At 37.8% G+C, this 15584-nt stretch overlaps 1 pseudogene; it reads left to right on the forward strand.

Annotated features, from left to right (window-relative positions):
- The first annotated feature begins 213 nt into the window (after positions 1–213).
- LOC127923292 (zinc finger protein 271-like) lies at positions 214–15584 on the forward strand (annotated as a pseudogene).

A 15584-nucleotide genomic window follows, 5' to 3' on the forward strand; every position in this document is an offset into this window, starting at 1 on the left:
TGGAGGAAAGTATTGGCTGTAAGAAGTAAGAGAACACATAACATCTGGTTGTTTTTAAATTACTTCTTATAACATTGCTTGTCAGAATAGACGTTGTAATGGATTTTTTCCCCCAGTCTGCGTTACCCACTCCAGTCAGCAGGCGGCGATGTGAGTCTTTCGGGTGATGCTTCTTGCGTGACGTATAATCTAGTGGACGGAACAGTAGGCGTCTTCAACAGCGACAAAGGGCTTTCTGATTCACCCATCGTGGTGGTTTGCTAGCAAACATAAAACTGAAACGTTTAAGATCTTTAGACCAATCAAATCTTGTGTATATTAATCTTAGTGTTTAGAACATCATACTGTTTACCTATCTACTCGTTCATTTAAACGCAATTTGCTTGTTAAATTAGCAAACGTGTTACATTGGTTCTGCACTAGGCTAATCTCCCGGAGCATTTTTTTTATTTATTTCACCTTTATTTAACCAGGTAGACTAGTTGAGAACAAGTTCTCTTTTACAACTGCGAACTGGCATGAGCTCACTAAACTTGAAGGAGAAAGAAGCTCCGATGAAAGGAGAGGAAGAAGCTTTCAGGGTGAAAAAGGAGGAAGAGGATGATATTACAGTGAAAGAGGTTGTCAGCGTGGAGGAGGAGGAGGTAGCAGCTTTCAGAATCAAAGAGGAGGAAGATGCCATAATATTGAAAGAAGAGAATGTAGAGAAAGAAGAGGAAGACCCTTTTAGAGCAAAAGAGGAAGAGGAGGCTATCTCAATAAAACAGGAGGAAGAAAACGTTTTGGGAGTGAAAGAGGAGACTGAAGATCCGATTAACACCAGTGAGTACTGTCTTAAACAGGGGCACAAACTATGCCGTTGTTGAACTAATGTGGGGTTTGAAAGGGGCATTCTACTGAAGTTCTACACTTGAATATGTTGTTCAGTACTGTAGGAATTGTTAAGGGGCAATCTGCCATTGGTACATATAGTTTTTGGACTTTTAAATGAGATATATTGAATTCTCCGGGTGGTCTATATTAAAGTACACTTCATCTAAAATAATAGGCTTTTAAAATTCAATATAGGTGCATAATGTCTACTTAAAGGCACCCCTTTTGTGGAACGACCCTTTAACACAGACAATATTGTACAAAATCATGATGAAAGTGGCCATTTTAGGACTTTTTAGATATATTCATGCCTCTTGTAAGACTCTGTGATTGCAATAGAAGATCATAAGTTTACCATATTTTTGATGTTCTCATTCACACAGGAGAGAGACATGACTATGGTGGATCCTCTGGGGAGCCTCAACAACATCCTGATGCTGACGAGGAAGAGAAGAGTCTCTCCAGATCAGAACACCAGATGGTACAGCTTGGTCTGGTCTAGCATACAGCTTGGTCTGGTCTAGCATACAGCTTGGTCTGGTCTAGCATACAGCTTGGTCTGGTCTAGCATACAGCTTGGTCTGGTCTAGCATACAGCTTGGTCTGGTCTAGCATACAGCTTGGTCTGGTCTAGCATATAGCTTGGTCTGGTCTAGCATACAGCTTGGTCTGGTCTAGCATACAGCTTGGTCTGGTCTAGCATACAGCTTGGTCTGGTCGAGCATACAGCTTGGTCTGGTCTAGCATACAGCTTGGTCTGGTCTAGCATACAGCTTGGTCTGGTCTAGCGTACAGCTTGGTCTGGTCTAGCATACAGCTTGGTCTGGTCTAGCATACAGCTTGGTCTGGTCTAGCATACAGCTTGGTCTGGTCTAGCATACAGCTTGGTCTGGTCTAGCATACAGCTTGGTCTGGTCTAGCATACAGCTTGATCTGGTCTAGCATACAGCTTGCTCTATCTGGGTCTGGGATGGGTTTCTGTAAAGCACTTTATGACAACAGCATCCATAATGATATGTGTCTGTGTCCCCTCTTTATGGTTACCAGGACAACGCTAGCCCCTCCTCCCTCCTGGAGTCCCCGTATCGTGCCTCTCCCAATAGCACCTTACTGCTGGGTATGAAGAGGTTGTCTGTGCTGCTGGTGGACTGCAGGAAAACAACAGGGCTGAGTGGAACTGTGAGAGGAGGAGAAGAGAAGAAAGGATCAGATTTGACACATAAAAGTAAGTGCTGTAGTTTAGTTTGAACAAATAAATAGATCTGCCCACTGGTATCTGTTACCAGGACAACCAGCAGAGTTCTGTTAGTTGACAGGAAGATAGACTGGTGGATATGGATGTTATGAATATCATAACACTGAAAAAGGATTCTGCCAATGAAAAGAGAGAAACCAATAGACCATATAAAACCTTGATGAAAGTTAGCTTTAGAGAGAAACCAATAGACCATATAAAACCTTGATGAAAGTTAGCTTTAGAGAGAAACCAATAGACCATATAAAACCTTGATGAAAGTTAGCTTTAGAGAGAAACCAATTGACCATATAAAACCTTGATGAAAGTTAGCTTTAGAGAGAAACCAATAGACCATATAAAACCTTGATGAAAGTTAGCTTTAGAGAGAAACCAATAGACCATATAAAACCTTGATGAAAGTTAGCTTTAGAGAGAAACCAATAGACCATATAAAACCTTGATGAAAGTTAGCTTTAGAGAGAAACCAATAGACCATATAAAACCTTGATGAAAGTTAGCTTTAGAGAGAAACCAATAGCTTTAGAGAGAAACCAATAGACCATATAAAACCTTGATGAAAGTTAGCTTTAGAGAGAAACCAATTGACCATATAAAACCTTGATGAAAGTTAGCTTTAGAGAGAAACCAATAGACCATATAAAACCTTGATGAAAGTTAGCTTTAGAGAGAAACCAATAGACCATATAAAACCTTGATGAAAGTTAGATTTAGATTTAGAGAAACCAATAGACCATATAAAACCTTGATGAAAGTTAGCTTTAGAGAGAAACCATTTTTTTAGACCATATAAAACCTTGATGAAAGTTAGATTTAGAGAGAAACCAATTGACCATATAAAACCTTGATGAAAGTTAGATTTAGAGAGAAACCAATAGACCATATAAAACCTTGATGAAAGTTAGCTTTAGAGAGAAACCAATAGACCATATAAAACCTTGATGAAAGTTAGCTTTAGAGAGAAACCAATAGACCATATAAAACCTTGATGAAAGTTAGCTTTAGAGAGAAACCAATAGACCATATAAAACCTTGATGAAAGTTAGCTTTACCTTAGCTTTACCTGAGAGAAACCAATAGACCATATAAAACCATATTGACCATATAAAACCTTGATGAAAGTTAGACCATATAAAACCTTTAGAGAGAAACCAATTGACCATATAAAACCTTGATGAAAGTTAGCTTTAGAGAGAAACCAATAGACCATATAAAACCTTGATGAAAGTTAGCTTTAGAGAGAAACCAATAGACCATATAAAACCTTGATGAAAGTTAGCTTTAGAGAGAAACCAATAGACCATATAAAACCTTGATGAAAGTTAGATTTAGAGAGAAACCAATAGACCATATAAAACCTTGATGAAAGTTAGCTTTAGAGAGAAACCAATAGACCATATAAAACCTTGATGAAAGTTAGCTTTAGAGAGAAACCAATAGACCATATAAAACCTTGATGAAAGTTAGCTTTAGAGAGAAACCAATAGACCATATAAAACCTTGATGAAAGTTAGCTTTAGAGAGAAACCAATAGACCATATAAAACCTTGATGAAAGTTAGCTTTAGAGAGAAACCAATAGACCATATAAAACCTTGATGAAAGTTAGCTTTAGAGAGAAACCAATAGACCATATAAAACCTGATGATGAAAGTTAGACCATATAAAACCTTGATTTAGAGAGAAACCAATAGACCATATAAAACCTTGATGAAAGTTAGATTTAGAGAAACCAATAGACCATATAAAACCTTGATGAAAGTTTAGACCATATAAAACCTTGATGAGCTTTAGAGAGAAACCGACCATATAAAACCTTGATGAAAGTTAGCTTTAAGTTGACCATATAAAACCTTGATGAAAGTTAGATTTAGAGAGAAATGTTTTACAAAAACATTTTCTCAAAACAATGGAACATTATGCTTTAGAGAGATAGTTACTTCAATTGCCTGTCCATTACAAGTCAACCCCCCTGTCTTTACTAGACTGTAGAACATACAAACTAAACTCCAGACACTTCAATGTGGTCTGTATTGCTTCATTAACATCTGATCTGCACAACAAATATATAGTTTAAAACAAACTCTGTAAGCCTTTTCTAAAAGCCATGAAATATTTATAAATGAAAAGCATTTTTTGTGAGACTTGGCCTCCGTCAAATATATATTTTAAAACAAGCTAAATTTTTTGTCTCTAATGGACAAAATTCATTTCATTTCCTTCTAACAGGTCAAATGAAGCCTGAACTCCAACATACAGACCTTAAAGAACATGGTTTAATATATATATACTATATAGACCTTAAAGAACATGGTTTAATATATATACTATATAGACCTTAAAGAACATGGTTTAATATATATATACTATATAGACCTTAAAGAACATGGTTTAATATATATATATATATATACTATATAGACCTTAAAGAACATGGTTTAATAATATATATATATACTATATAGACCTTAAAGAACATGGTTTAATGAAATGGTTTATATATATACTATATAGACCTTAAAGAACATGGTTTAATATATATATACTATATAGACCTTAAAGAACATGGTTTAATATATATATACTATATAGACCTTAAAGAACATGGTTTAATATATATATACTATATAGACCTTAAAGAACATGGTTTTATATATATATACTATATAGACCTTAAAGAACATGGTTTAATATATATATACTATATAGACCTTAAAGAACATGGTTTAATATATATATACTATATAGACCTTAAAGAACATGGTTTAATATATATATACTATATAGACCTTAAAGAACATGGTTTAATATATATATACTATATAGACTTAAAGAACATGGTTTAATATATAGAACATATAGACCTTTGGTTTATATATATATATATACTATATAGACCTTAAAGAACATGGTTTAATATATATACTATATAGACCTTAAAGAACATGGTTTATATATATATATATACTATATAGACCTTAAAGAACATGGTTTAATATATATATACTATATAGACCTTAAAGAACATGGTTTAATATATATACTATATAGACCTTAAAGAACATGGTTTAATATATATATACTATATAGACCTTAAAGAACATGGTTTAATATATATATACTATATAGACCTTAAAGAACATGGTTTAATATATATATACTATATAGACCTTAAAGAACATGGTTTAATATATATATACTATATAGACCTTAAAGAACATGGTTTAATATATATACTATATAGACCTTAAAGAACATGGTTTAATATATATACTATATAGACCTTAAAGAACATGGTTTAATATATATATACTATATAGACCTTAAAGAACATGGTTTAATATATATATACTATATAGACCTTAAAGAACATGGTTTAATATATATACTATATAGACCTTCTTTCTATTCTACTATATAGACCTTAAAGCCTCCTTCACTCACGACCTCCAAGCTTACTATATAGACCTAGTAAAACTGACTATATACCTATATAGACCTTAAAGAACATGGTTTAATATATATATACTATATAGACCTTAAAGAACATGTCATCTACAAAATTGCTTCCAACACTCTACTCAGCAAACTGGATGCAGTTTATCACAGTGCCATCCGTTTTGTCACTAAAGCACCTTACACCAGACCATGCTATATAGACTTGTATATCTATCGGCTATATAGCTACATATTCGTCGCCAGACCCACTGGCTCCAGGTCATCCACAAGTCCATGCTAGGTAAAGCTCCGCCTTATCTCAGTTCACTGGTTCACGATGGCAACACCCATATAGACCGCTCCAGAACATGGTATCTCACTGATCATCCCTAAAGCCAAAGAACTCTATTTAGACCTTAAAGAACATGGTTTTATATATATTCTATATAGTTCCAGTACTCTGCTGCCTGTGACTGGAATATATTACTATAAAACCTTAAAGAACATGGGCTGAACAGTTGGAGACTTTTATCTCCCTCACCAACTTCAAACATCAGCTATCTGAGCAGCTAACCGATCGCTGCAGCTGTACATATTCTATTGGTAAATAGCCCACCCATTTTCACCTACCTCATCCCCATACTGAACATTTTTATTTATTTACTTTTCTGCTCTTTTGCACACCAACATCTCTACCTGTACATGACCATCTGATCATTTATCACTTCAGTGTTAATCTGCAAAATTGTAATTATTTGCCTACCTCCTCATGCCTTTTGAACACATTGTATATAGACTAGACCCATGGTTTTTTTTCTACTGTGTTATTGACTTGTTAATTGTTTACTCTTAAAGAACATGTGTAACTCTGTGTTGTCTGTTCACACTGCTATGCTTTATCTTGACCTTAAAGGTCGAACAGTTGCAAATGAGAACTTGTTCTCAACTAGCCTAAAGAACCTGGTTAAATAAAGACCTTGAAATAAAAATATTTTATAAAAACATGGTTTTATATATATATATACTATATAGACCTTAAAGAACATGGTTTAATATATATATATATACTATATAGACCTTAAAGAACATGGTTTAATATATATACTATATAGATCTTATAGAACATGGTTTAATATATATATATACTATATAGACCTTAAAGAACATGGTTTAATATATATACTATATAGATCTTATAGAACATGGTTTAATATATATATATACTATATAGACCTTAAAGAACATGGTTTAATATATATACTATATAGATCTTAAAGAACATGGTTTAATATATATATACTATATAGACCTTAAAGAACATGGTTTAATATATATATACTATATAGACCTTAAAGAACATGGTTTAATATATATATATATACTATATAGACCTTAAAGAACATGGTTTAATATATATACTGTATAGACCTTAAAGAACATGGTTTAATATATATATACTATATAGACCTTAAAGAACATGGTTTAATATATATATACTATATAGACCTTAAAGAACATGGTTTATATATATATATATATGGTTTAATATATATATACTATATAGACCTTAAAGAACATGGTTTAATGGTTTAATATATATATACTATATAGACCTTAAAGAACATGGTTTATATATATATACTATATAGACCTTAAAGAACATGGTTTATAGACCTTAAAGAACATGGTTTAATATATATATACTATATAGACCTTAAAGAACATGGTTTAATATATATATACTATATAGACCTTAAAGAACATGGTTTAATATATATATACTATATAGACCTTAAAGAACATGGTTTAATATATATATACTATATAGACCTTAAAGAACATGGTTTAATATATATATACTATATAGACCTTAAAGAACATTGTTTCATTTGGAAATGACTCACTTTATTTGTTGTGTAAATGACGCCAGTGTGCTGCTAACAGTTTAGTTTCCTCTTCTGTCCCCATACTGGGCTCAAACTAGTGATCCTCTGCTTCTCATCACATGACAATGAACCCAGTTTCTACCAGTTGACAATCCATCTGATGGAGCTGTGAGTTTAAAAGGTACCAGTTGGACAGCTCCATCTGTGACGTTTCAAGCTGTGGAGTGAGTTTAAAAGGTACCAGTTGGACAGCTCCATCTGTGACGTTTCAAGCTGTGGAGTGAGTTTACGGCACGTTCTCACCTCCGTTACACATGTTCAGGTTGACTTTCCCACTGAATCAACCATATATGAACGCTGCCCACCATCACTCAATTACTGTTGTTGTTTACACAACCGAAAAAAAGCCTTTTGGACCTTGGACCGCTCTGGTACCGCTTGCCGTGCGGTAAAAGAGAGAACAGTCTTTGACTAGGGTGACTGAAGTCTTTGACAATTTTTAAGGCCTTCCTCTGACCCATGCCAAATCTTTTCCGTCTCCTGAGGGGGAATAGGCTTTGTCGTGCCCTCTTCACCTCAAGGAACTTGAATCTCTCAACCTCTTCCACTGCAGCCCGTCGATGAGAGTGGGGGCTCAGTCCTCCTTTTCCTGTAGTCCACAATCATCTCCTTTTGTCTTGATCACGGTGAAGGAGAGGTTGTTGTCCTGGCACTACACGACCAAGTCTCTGACCTCCTCCCTATAGAAGCCGATGTTGTCATCGGCTAACTTAATGATGGTGTTGGAGTCGTGCCTGGCCGTGCAGTCATGAGTGAACAGGGAGTACACACCCCTGGGTGGCCCCCGTGTTGAGGATCAGCGTGGCTAATGTGTTGTTACCTACTCTTACCACCTGGGGGCGGCCCGTCAGGAAGTCCAGGATCCAGTTGCAGAGGGATGCGTTTAGTCCCAGGGTCCTTAGTTTAGTGATGAGCTTTGAGGGCACTATGGTGTTGAAAGCGGAGCTGTAGTCAATGAACAGCATTCTCACATTAGTGTTCCTTTTGTCCAGTTGGGAAAGGGCAGTGTAATAGAGATGGCATCATGTGTGGATCTGTTGGGGCGGTTTGAAAATCAGAGTGGGTCTAGGGTTACTGGGATAACGGTGTTGATGTGAGCACGACCAGCCTTTCAAAGCACTTCATGGCTACAGACGTGAGTGCTACGGGTCGGTAGTAATTTAGGTAGGTTACCTTGGTGTTCGTGGACACAGGAACTATGGTGGTCTTTATTTTAATTTTACCTTTATTTAACTAGGCAAGTCGGTTAAGAACAAATTCTTATTTTCAATGACTGACTGCCTGTTCAGGGGCAGAACGACAGATCGGGGATTTGAACTTGCAACCTTCCGGTTACTAGTCCAACGCTCTAACCACTAGGCTACCCTGCCGCCTGCTTGAAACATGTTGGTATTACAGACTCGGTCAGGGACAGGTTGAAAATGTCAGTGAAGACACTTGCTAGTTGGTCAGCGCATGCTTGGAGTACACACCTGGGGAATCCGTCTGGCCCTGCGGCCTTGGGAATGTTGACCCGGAACAGCTGATGCTCTCATGCATGCTTCAGTGTTACTTGCCTCGAGGCGAGCACAGAAGTAATTTAGCTCATCTGGTAGGCTCGTGTCACGGGGCAGCTCGTGGCTGTGCTTCTCTTTGTAGTCTGTAATAGTTTACAAGCCCTGCAAATATCCAACGAACCTCGGAGCCGGTGTAGTACGATTCGATCTTAGTCCTGTATTGACTCTTTGCCTGTTTGATGGTTAGTCGGAGGGCATAGCGGGATTTCTGATAAGCTTAGAGTCCCGCTCCTTGAAAGCGGCAGCTCTACCCTTCATCTCAGTGGGGATGTTGCCTGTAATCCATGACTTCTGGTTGGGGTATAGTACTGTACTACAGGTCGACCGATTTATGATTTTTCAACGTCGATTTCCGATTTATTGGAGACCAAAAAAAGCTGATACCGATTAATCGATATATATATATATATATATATTTGTAATAATGACAATTACAACAATACTGAATGAACAATGAACATTTTATTTGAACTTAATATAATAAATAAATAATGAAACATGTTCAATTTGGTTTAAATAATGCAAAAACACAGTGTTGGAGAAGAAAGTAAAAGTGCAATATGTGCCATGTCAAAAAGCTAACCTTTAAGTTCCTTGCTCAGAACATGAAACCATATGAAAGCTGGTGGTTCAATATTCCCAGTTCTTCAATATTCCCAGTTAAGAAGTTTTAGTTGTAGTTATTATATATTATATATTATTATATATTATTATTATTATATATTATTATATATTATTATATATTATTATTATTATATATTATTATATATTATTATTATAGGAATTATGGCACGTCGACTATTTCTCTCTCTACCATTTGTATTTCATAACCTTTGACTATTGGATGTTCTTATAGGCACTTTAGTATTGCCAGCCTAATCTCAGGAGTCGATAGGCTTGAAGTCATAAACAGAGCTGTGCTTCAAGCATTACTAAGAGCTGCTGGCAAACGCAGTAAAATGCTGTTTGAATGAATGCTTACGAGCCTGCTGCTGCCTACCACTGCTCAGTCGGACTACTCTGTCAAATATCAAATTATAGACTTAATTATAATATAATGAACACAGAAATACGAGCCTTTGGTCATTGATATGGTAAAATCCGGAAACTATCATTGAGGACAAAACGTTTATTCTTTCAGTGAAATACGGAACCGTTCCATTTAGCCTGACTGCTTTTACACTGAACGCAAGAGAAGTGACACAATATCCCCAGATGATATTGCCTGCTAACATGAATTTCTTTTAACTAAATATGCAGGTTTAAAAATATAGACTTCTGTGTATTGATTTTAAGAACGGCATTGATGTTTATGATTAGGTACATTGGTGCAAAGATTGTGCTTTTTTTTCCAGCAATGCACTTTTTGTGAAATCATCACCCATTTGGCGAAGTAGGCTGTGATTCTGTGATAAATGAACAGGCACTGCATTGATTATATGCAACGCAGGACAAGCTAGTTAACCTAGTAATATCATTCACCATGTGTACGTTAACTAGTCATTATGATTGATTGGTTTCTTTAAGATACGTTTAATGCTAGCTAGCAACTTACCGTGGCTCCGTGCAGCCACAAGGTCCTTTTGACGCTGCACTCTCGTAACAGGAAGTCAGCCTGCCGTAACAGGAAGTCAGCCTGCCGTAACAGGAAGTCAGCCTGCCGTAACAGGTGTTCAGCCTGCCACGCAGTTTCCTCGTAGATTGCAATGTAATCGGCCATAATCGGTGTCCAAAAAGGCAGATTACTGATTCTTATGAACTTGAAATCGGCCCTAATTTATCAGTCGATTAATTGGTCTTTTAGTCGGTCGACCTTTAGTATGTAAAGGTGGTCTCGAGTTTTTTTTTAACCTCTGGTTGCACATTTTACGCGCTGGTAGAAATGAGGTAAAACAGATTAGAGTTTCCTGCATTAAAGTCCCCGGCCACTAGGAGCGCCGCCTCTGGATGAGTGTTTTCCTGTTTGCTTATGGCCATGTTTTTATTTAACCTTTATTTAACTAGGAAAGTCAGTTAACTTGTTATGGCTGCAATCCCGCTACCGGTGAAAATAGAGGGCGCCAAGTTCAAACCACAGAAATCTCATAATTACAATTCCATAAAACATACATGTGTTTTATATAATTTTAAAGTTAATCTTGTTGTTAATCCCACCAAAGTGTCCGATTTCAAATAGGCTTTTCAGCGAAAGCACCACAAACTATTATGTTAGGTCTCCACCAAACCACAATAAGCACAGACATTTTCCAGCGAAATACAGCAGTCACAAAAAGCAGAAATAGAGATAAAATTCATCACTAACCTTGAATTATCTTCATCAGATGTCACTCATAGGACGTCATGTTACACAATACATGTATGTTTTGTTTGATAAAGTTCATCTTTATATAAAAAAATCAGAGTTTACATTGGTGCGTTACGTTCACTAGTTCCAGAAACATCAAGTGATTTTGCAGAGCCACATCTTTTCAACAGAAATACTCATCATAAATGTAGATGATAATACAAGTTATACACATGGAATTATAGATATACCTCTCCTTAATTCAACCTCTGTGTCAGATTTTTTAAAAACATACCGAAAAAGCAATAATCTGAGACGGAGCTCAGAACATTAGCCAAATTAGCCGCCATGTTGGAGTCAACAGAAACCAGAAAATACATGATAAATGTTTCCTTACCTTTGATGAACTTCATCAGAATGCAGTCCTAGGAATCCCAGGTCCACAATAAATGCTTGATTTGTTCGAAAACGTTCCTTATTTATGTCCAATAAGCTACTTTGGTTAGCGCGTTTGGTAAACAATTTCAAAGTCACAAAGCGCGTCCGCTATAACGTGACGAAATGTCCAAAAGTTCCATAACAGTCAGTAGGACTGTCGAACGATGTACTGAATCAATCTTTAGAATGTTGTTTAGCAACTGAGACTGAGCAGCTGGCCGTTTACAATGGGCACCTTTTCATCCAAGCTACTCAATACTGCCCCTGCAGCCATAAAAAGTTAAGATCAAATTCTTATTTACAATGACGGCATACATCGGATGATGCTGGGCCAATTCTGCGTCGCCATATGGGAATCCCAACAATGGCTGGTTGTGATATGATGACTCGGTGAAACAGTTTTTAATGTCCCGTTGGTAGGATATACGTGATCGTACGTCGTCTTTTATTATGGATTGATTGTACTAATAGGACCGTAGATTGCCAGTTTTTGGGTTGGTAGGATAGGCCCACCCACTGGGAGCCAGGCACAGCCTGATCTATAGACTTCACGTGACTGGGCATAGGCCCACCCACTGGGGAGCCAGGCACAGCCTGATCTATAGACTTCACGTGACTGGGCATAGGCCCACCCACTGGGGAGCCAGGCACAGCCTGATCTATAGACTTCACGTGACTGGGCATAGGCCCACCCACTGGGGAGCCAGGCACAGCCTGATCTATAGACTTCACGTGACTGGGCATAGGCCCACCCACTGGGGAGCCAGGCACAGCCTGATCTATAGACTTCACGTGACTGGGCATAGGCCCACCCACTGGGGAGCCAGGCACAGCCTGATCTATAGACTTCACGTGACTGAATAAGTCAGAATGAGTTTTTCCCCTCAAAAGGGCTTTATGACAGAGAGACATTCTACTTGGTTTCATCAGCTGTCCAGGTGGCTGGTCTCAGTCTCCCGCAGGTGAAGAAGCCTGATGTGGAGGTCCTGGGTGGGTGTGGTCTGCGTGAGGCCGGTTGGAAGTACTGGCAATTTCTCTAAGACTGCGTTGGAGGCAGCTTATGGTAGAGGAATTTACAGTACCAGTCAAAAGTTTGGGTACACCAAATCATTCCAGGTGTTTTATTTGTACTCTTTTCTACATTGTAGAATAATAATGAAGACATCAACTATGAAATAACACATAATGGAATCATGTAGTAACCAAAAACATGTTAAACAAATAAATATATTTTATATTTGAGATTCTTAAAATTAGCCACCCTTTGCCTCGATTGCCTCATTTACATGTTGCGTTTATATTTTTTGTTCAGTGTTTCTATCAGTTTTAGAAACATATGAAGATGTCATAGTGAATGAACAAGCCCTTTCAGACTTTATAATATGGCTGTATATAAACTTACTATATATAGTTACTATCAGTTTTTAGGAACATCTACCCAAAATATTTCACCTTCTTATTTTTTTTTACTTTATCCAAAATGTCATGACGTCAGTGATAGTCAAGATATAAACAATGAAACAGCGTGTGGAACCCTTTCATTAACGGGGAGATGTTACTGATGTGCTTTCTGTCTTCCACGTAAAAACTAGTTTTGGACTTCTACACAATGTTTTATTGACTTATTTTCACTTTAAGGAAGTGTTTAGGTCACATCCTGTATCATACAGCTATGAGGGTTATATAATTACAACCACCTGCTTGATAGGAATCTAGCGATGTCTGTGTCATAGAACTGTCTAGTGTTTTGTGTTCTGACTTGTAAAACAGAATGAATAAAATAAGTCAGTGTAAACATTATCAGTAATTACCAGGAAACTCTACAACATTTGTTTTAAAGTCACACCAAGATTGTTAAAACTGGCCTTAGGTTATTGAGGGATCTGATTAGGATTTACTCTCCTAGCAAGGCCATTTTATCATGTGGAGGTTTCATTCAGGTCTCTATTTTAAAAAACACACTATCTTTGGCAGGAGAAAGACCAGACTCAGAGGAACCAGAGCCAGGGACGTCCAAACCAGCAAGAAGACACCAGTGCTCCCACTGTGGAAAGGGTTTTAACCGGTTATGGGACCTGAAACAACATGAGATAATACACACAGGGGAGAAGCCTTACCACTGCTCCCAGTGTGGAAAGAGTTTTAACCAGAAAGGACACCTGATCCAACATGAGAGAATACACACAGGGAAGAAGCCTTACGACTGCTCCCAGTGTGGAAAGGGTTTTAACCAGAAAAGCTACCTGAAAAAACACGAGAGAATACACACAGAGGAGAGGCCTTACCACTGCTCCCAGTGTGGAAAGAGTTTTACCTACTTGTGTAATCTGAAAACGCATGAGAGAATACACACAGGAGAAAAGCTGTACTGCTGCTCCCAGTGTGGAAGGAGTTTTACCCACTTACGTAACCTGAAAACACACGAGAGAATACACACAGGGGAGAAGCCTTACCATTGCTCCCAGTGTGGAAAGAATTTTGCCCACTTAAATAACCTGAAAACACATGAGCAAGTACACACAGGTGATAAGCCTTACTGCTGCTCCCAGTGTGGAAAGAGTTTTAACCAGAAAAGCTACCTGAAAAAACACGAGAGAGTACACACAGGAGAAAAGCCTTACCACTGCTCCCAGTGTGGGAAGGGTTGTAACCAGTTAGGTGACCTGAAACGACATGAGAGAATACACACAGGAGAAAATCTGTACCACTGCTCCCAGTGTGGAAAGGCTTGTAACCACCTAGGTGACCTGAAACGACATGAAAGAATACACACAGGAGAAAATCTGTACTATTGCTCCCAGTGTGGAAAGGGTTGTAACCACTTAGGTGACCTGAAACGACATGAGAGAATACACGCAGCAGAAAAGCTGTACCACTGCTGCCAGTGTGGAAAGAGTTTTACCCACTTACGTAACCTGAAAACACATGAGATAATACATACAGGGGAGAAGCCTTACCACTGCTCTCAGTGTGGAAAACGTTTTATCCACTTATGTAACCTGAAAACACACGTGCAATTACACACAGGGGAGAAGCCTTACGACTGCTCCCAGTGTGGAAAGAGTTTTAATCAGAAAAGCTACCTTAAAAAACACGAGAGATCACACACAGTAGAGAAGCCTTATCACTGCTCTCAGTGTGGAAAGGGTTGTAACCAGTTAGGGGACCTGAAACGGCATGAGAGAATACACACAGGAGAGAAATCTTACCACTGCTCCCAGTGTGGAAAGGGTTTTAACCAGTTAGGGGACCTGAAACGGCATGAGAGAATACACACAGGAGAGAAGGCTTATCGCTGCTCCCAGTGTGGAAGGGGTTTTAACCAGTTAGGGGACCTGAAACGGCATGAGAGAATACACACAGCAGAAAAGCTGTACCACTGCTCCCAGTGTGGAAAGAGTTTTACCCAGTTATTGAACTTGAAAACACATGAGAGAATACACACACAGGGGAGAAGCCTTACCACTCCTCCCAGTGTGGAAATCGTTTTGATCAGTTAGGTAACATGAGAACACATGAGATAAAACACACAGGAGATCAGGATGTAGGCTGCTGAACAGTAGGAAAGAGGACAGATTTAGGCTGCTGAACAGGAGGAAAGAGGACAGATTTAGGCTGCTGAACAGTAGGAAAGAGGACAGATTTAGGCTCTGAACAGTGGAACATCGGAGAGGTGCAAGCCTGATACGTGGTGGAGAGTAGGCTGCAGAGACTCGGGAAATTTGTGTTCGGTATTGACTTTCCAGTGTTTTCTCTACTGCATGTATTTTTACGTAAATAAACTTCTCTCAGACT

Source organism: Oncorhynchus keta, unplaced genomic scaffold (assembly GCF_023373465.1).
Source record: "Oncorhynchus keta strain PuntledgeMale-10-30-2019 unplaced genomic scaffold, Oket_V2 Un_contig_2918_pilon_pilon, whole genome shotgun sequence".
Lineage (NCBI taxonomy): Eukaryota > Metazoa > Chordata > Actinopteri > Salmoniformes > Salmonidae > Oncorhynchus > Oncorhynchus keta.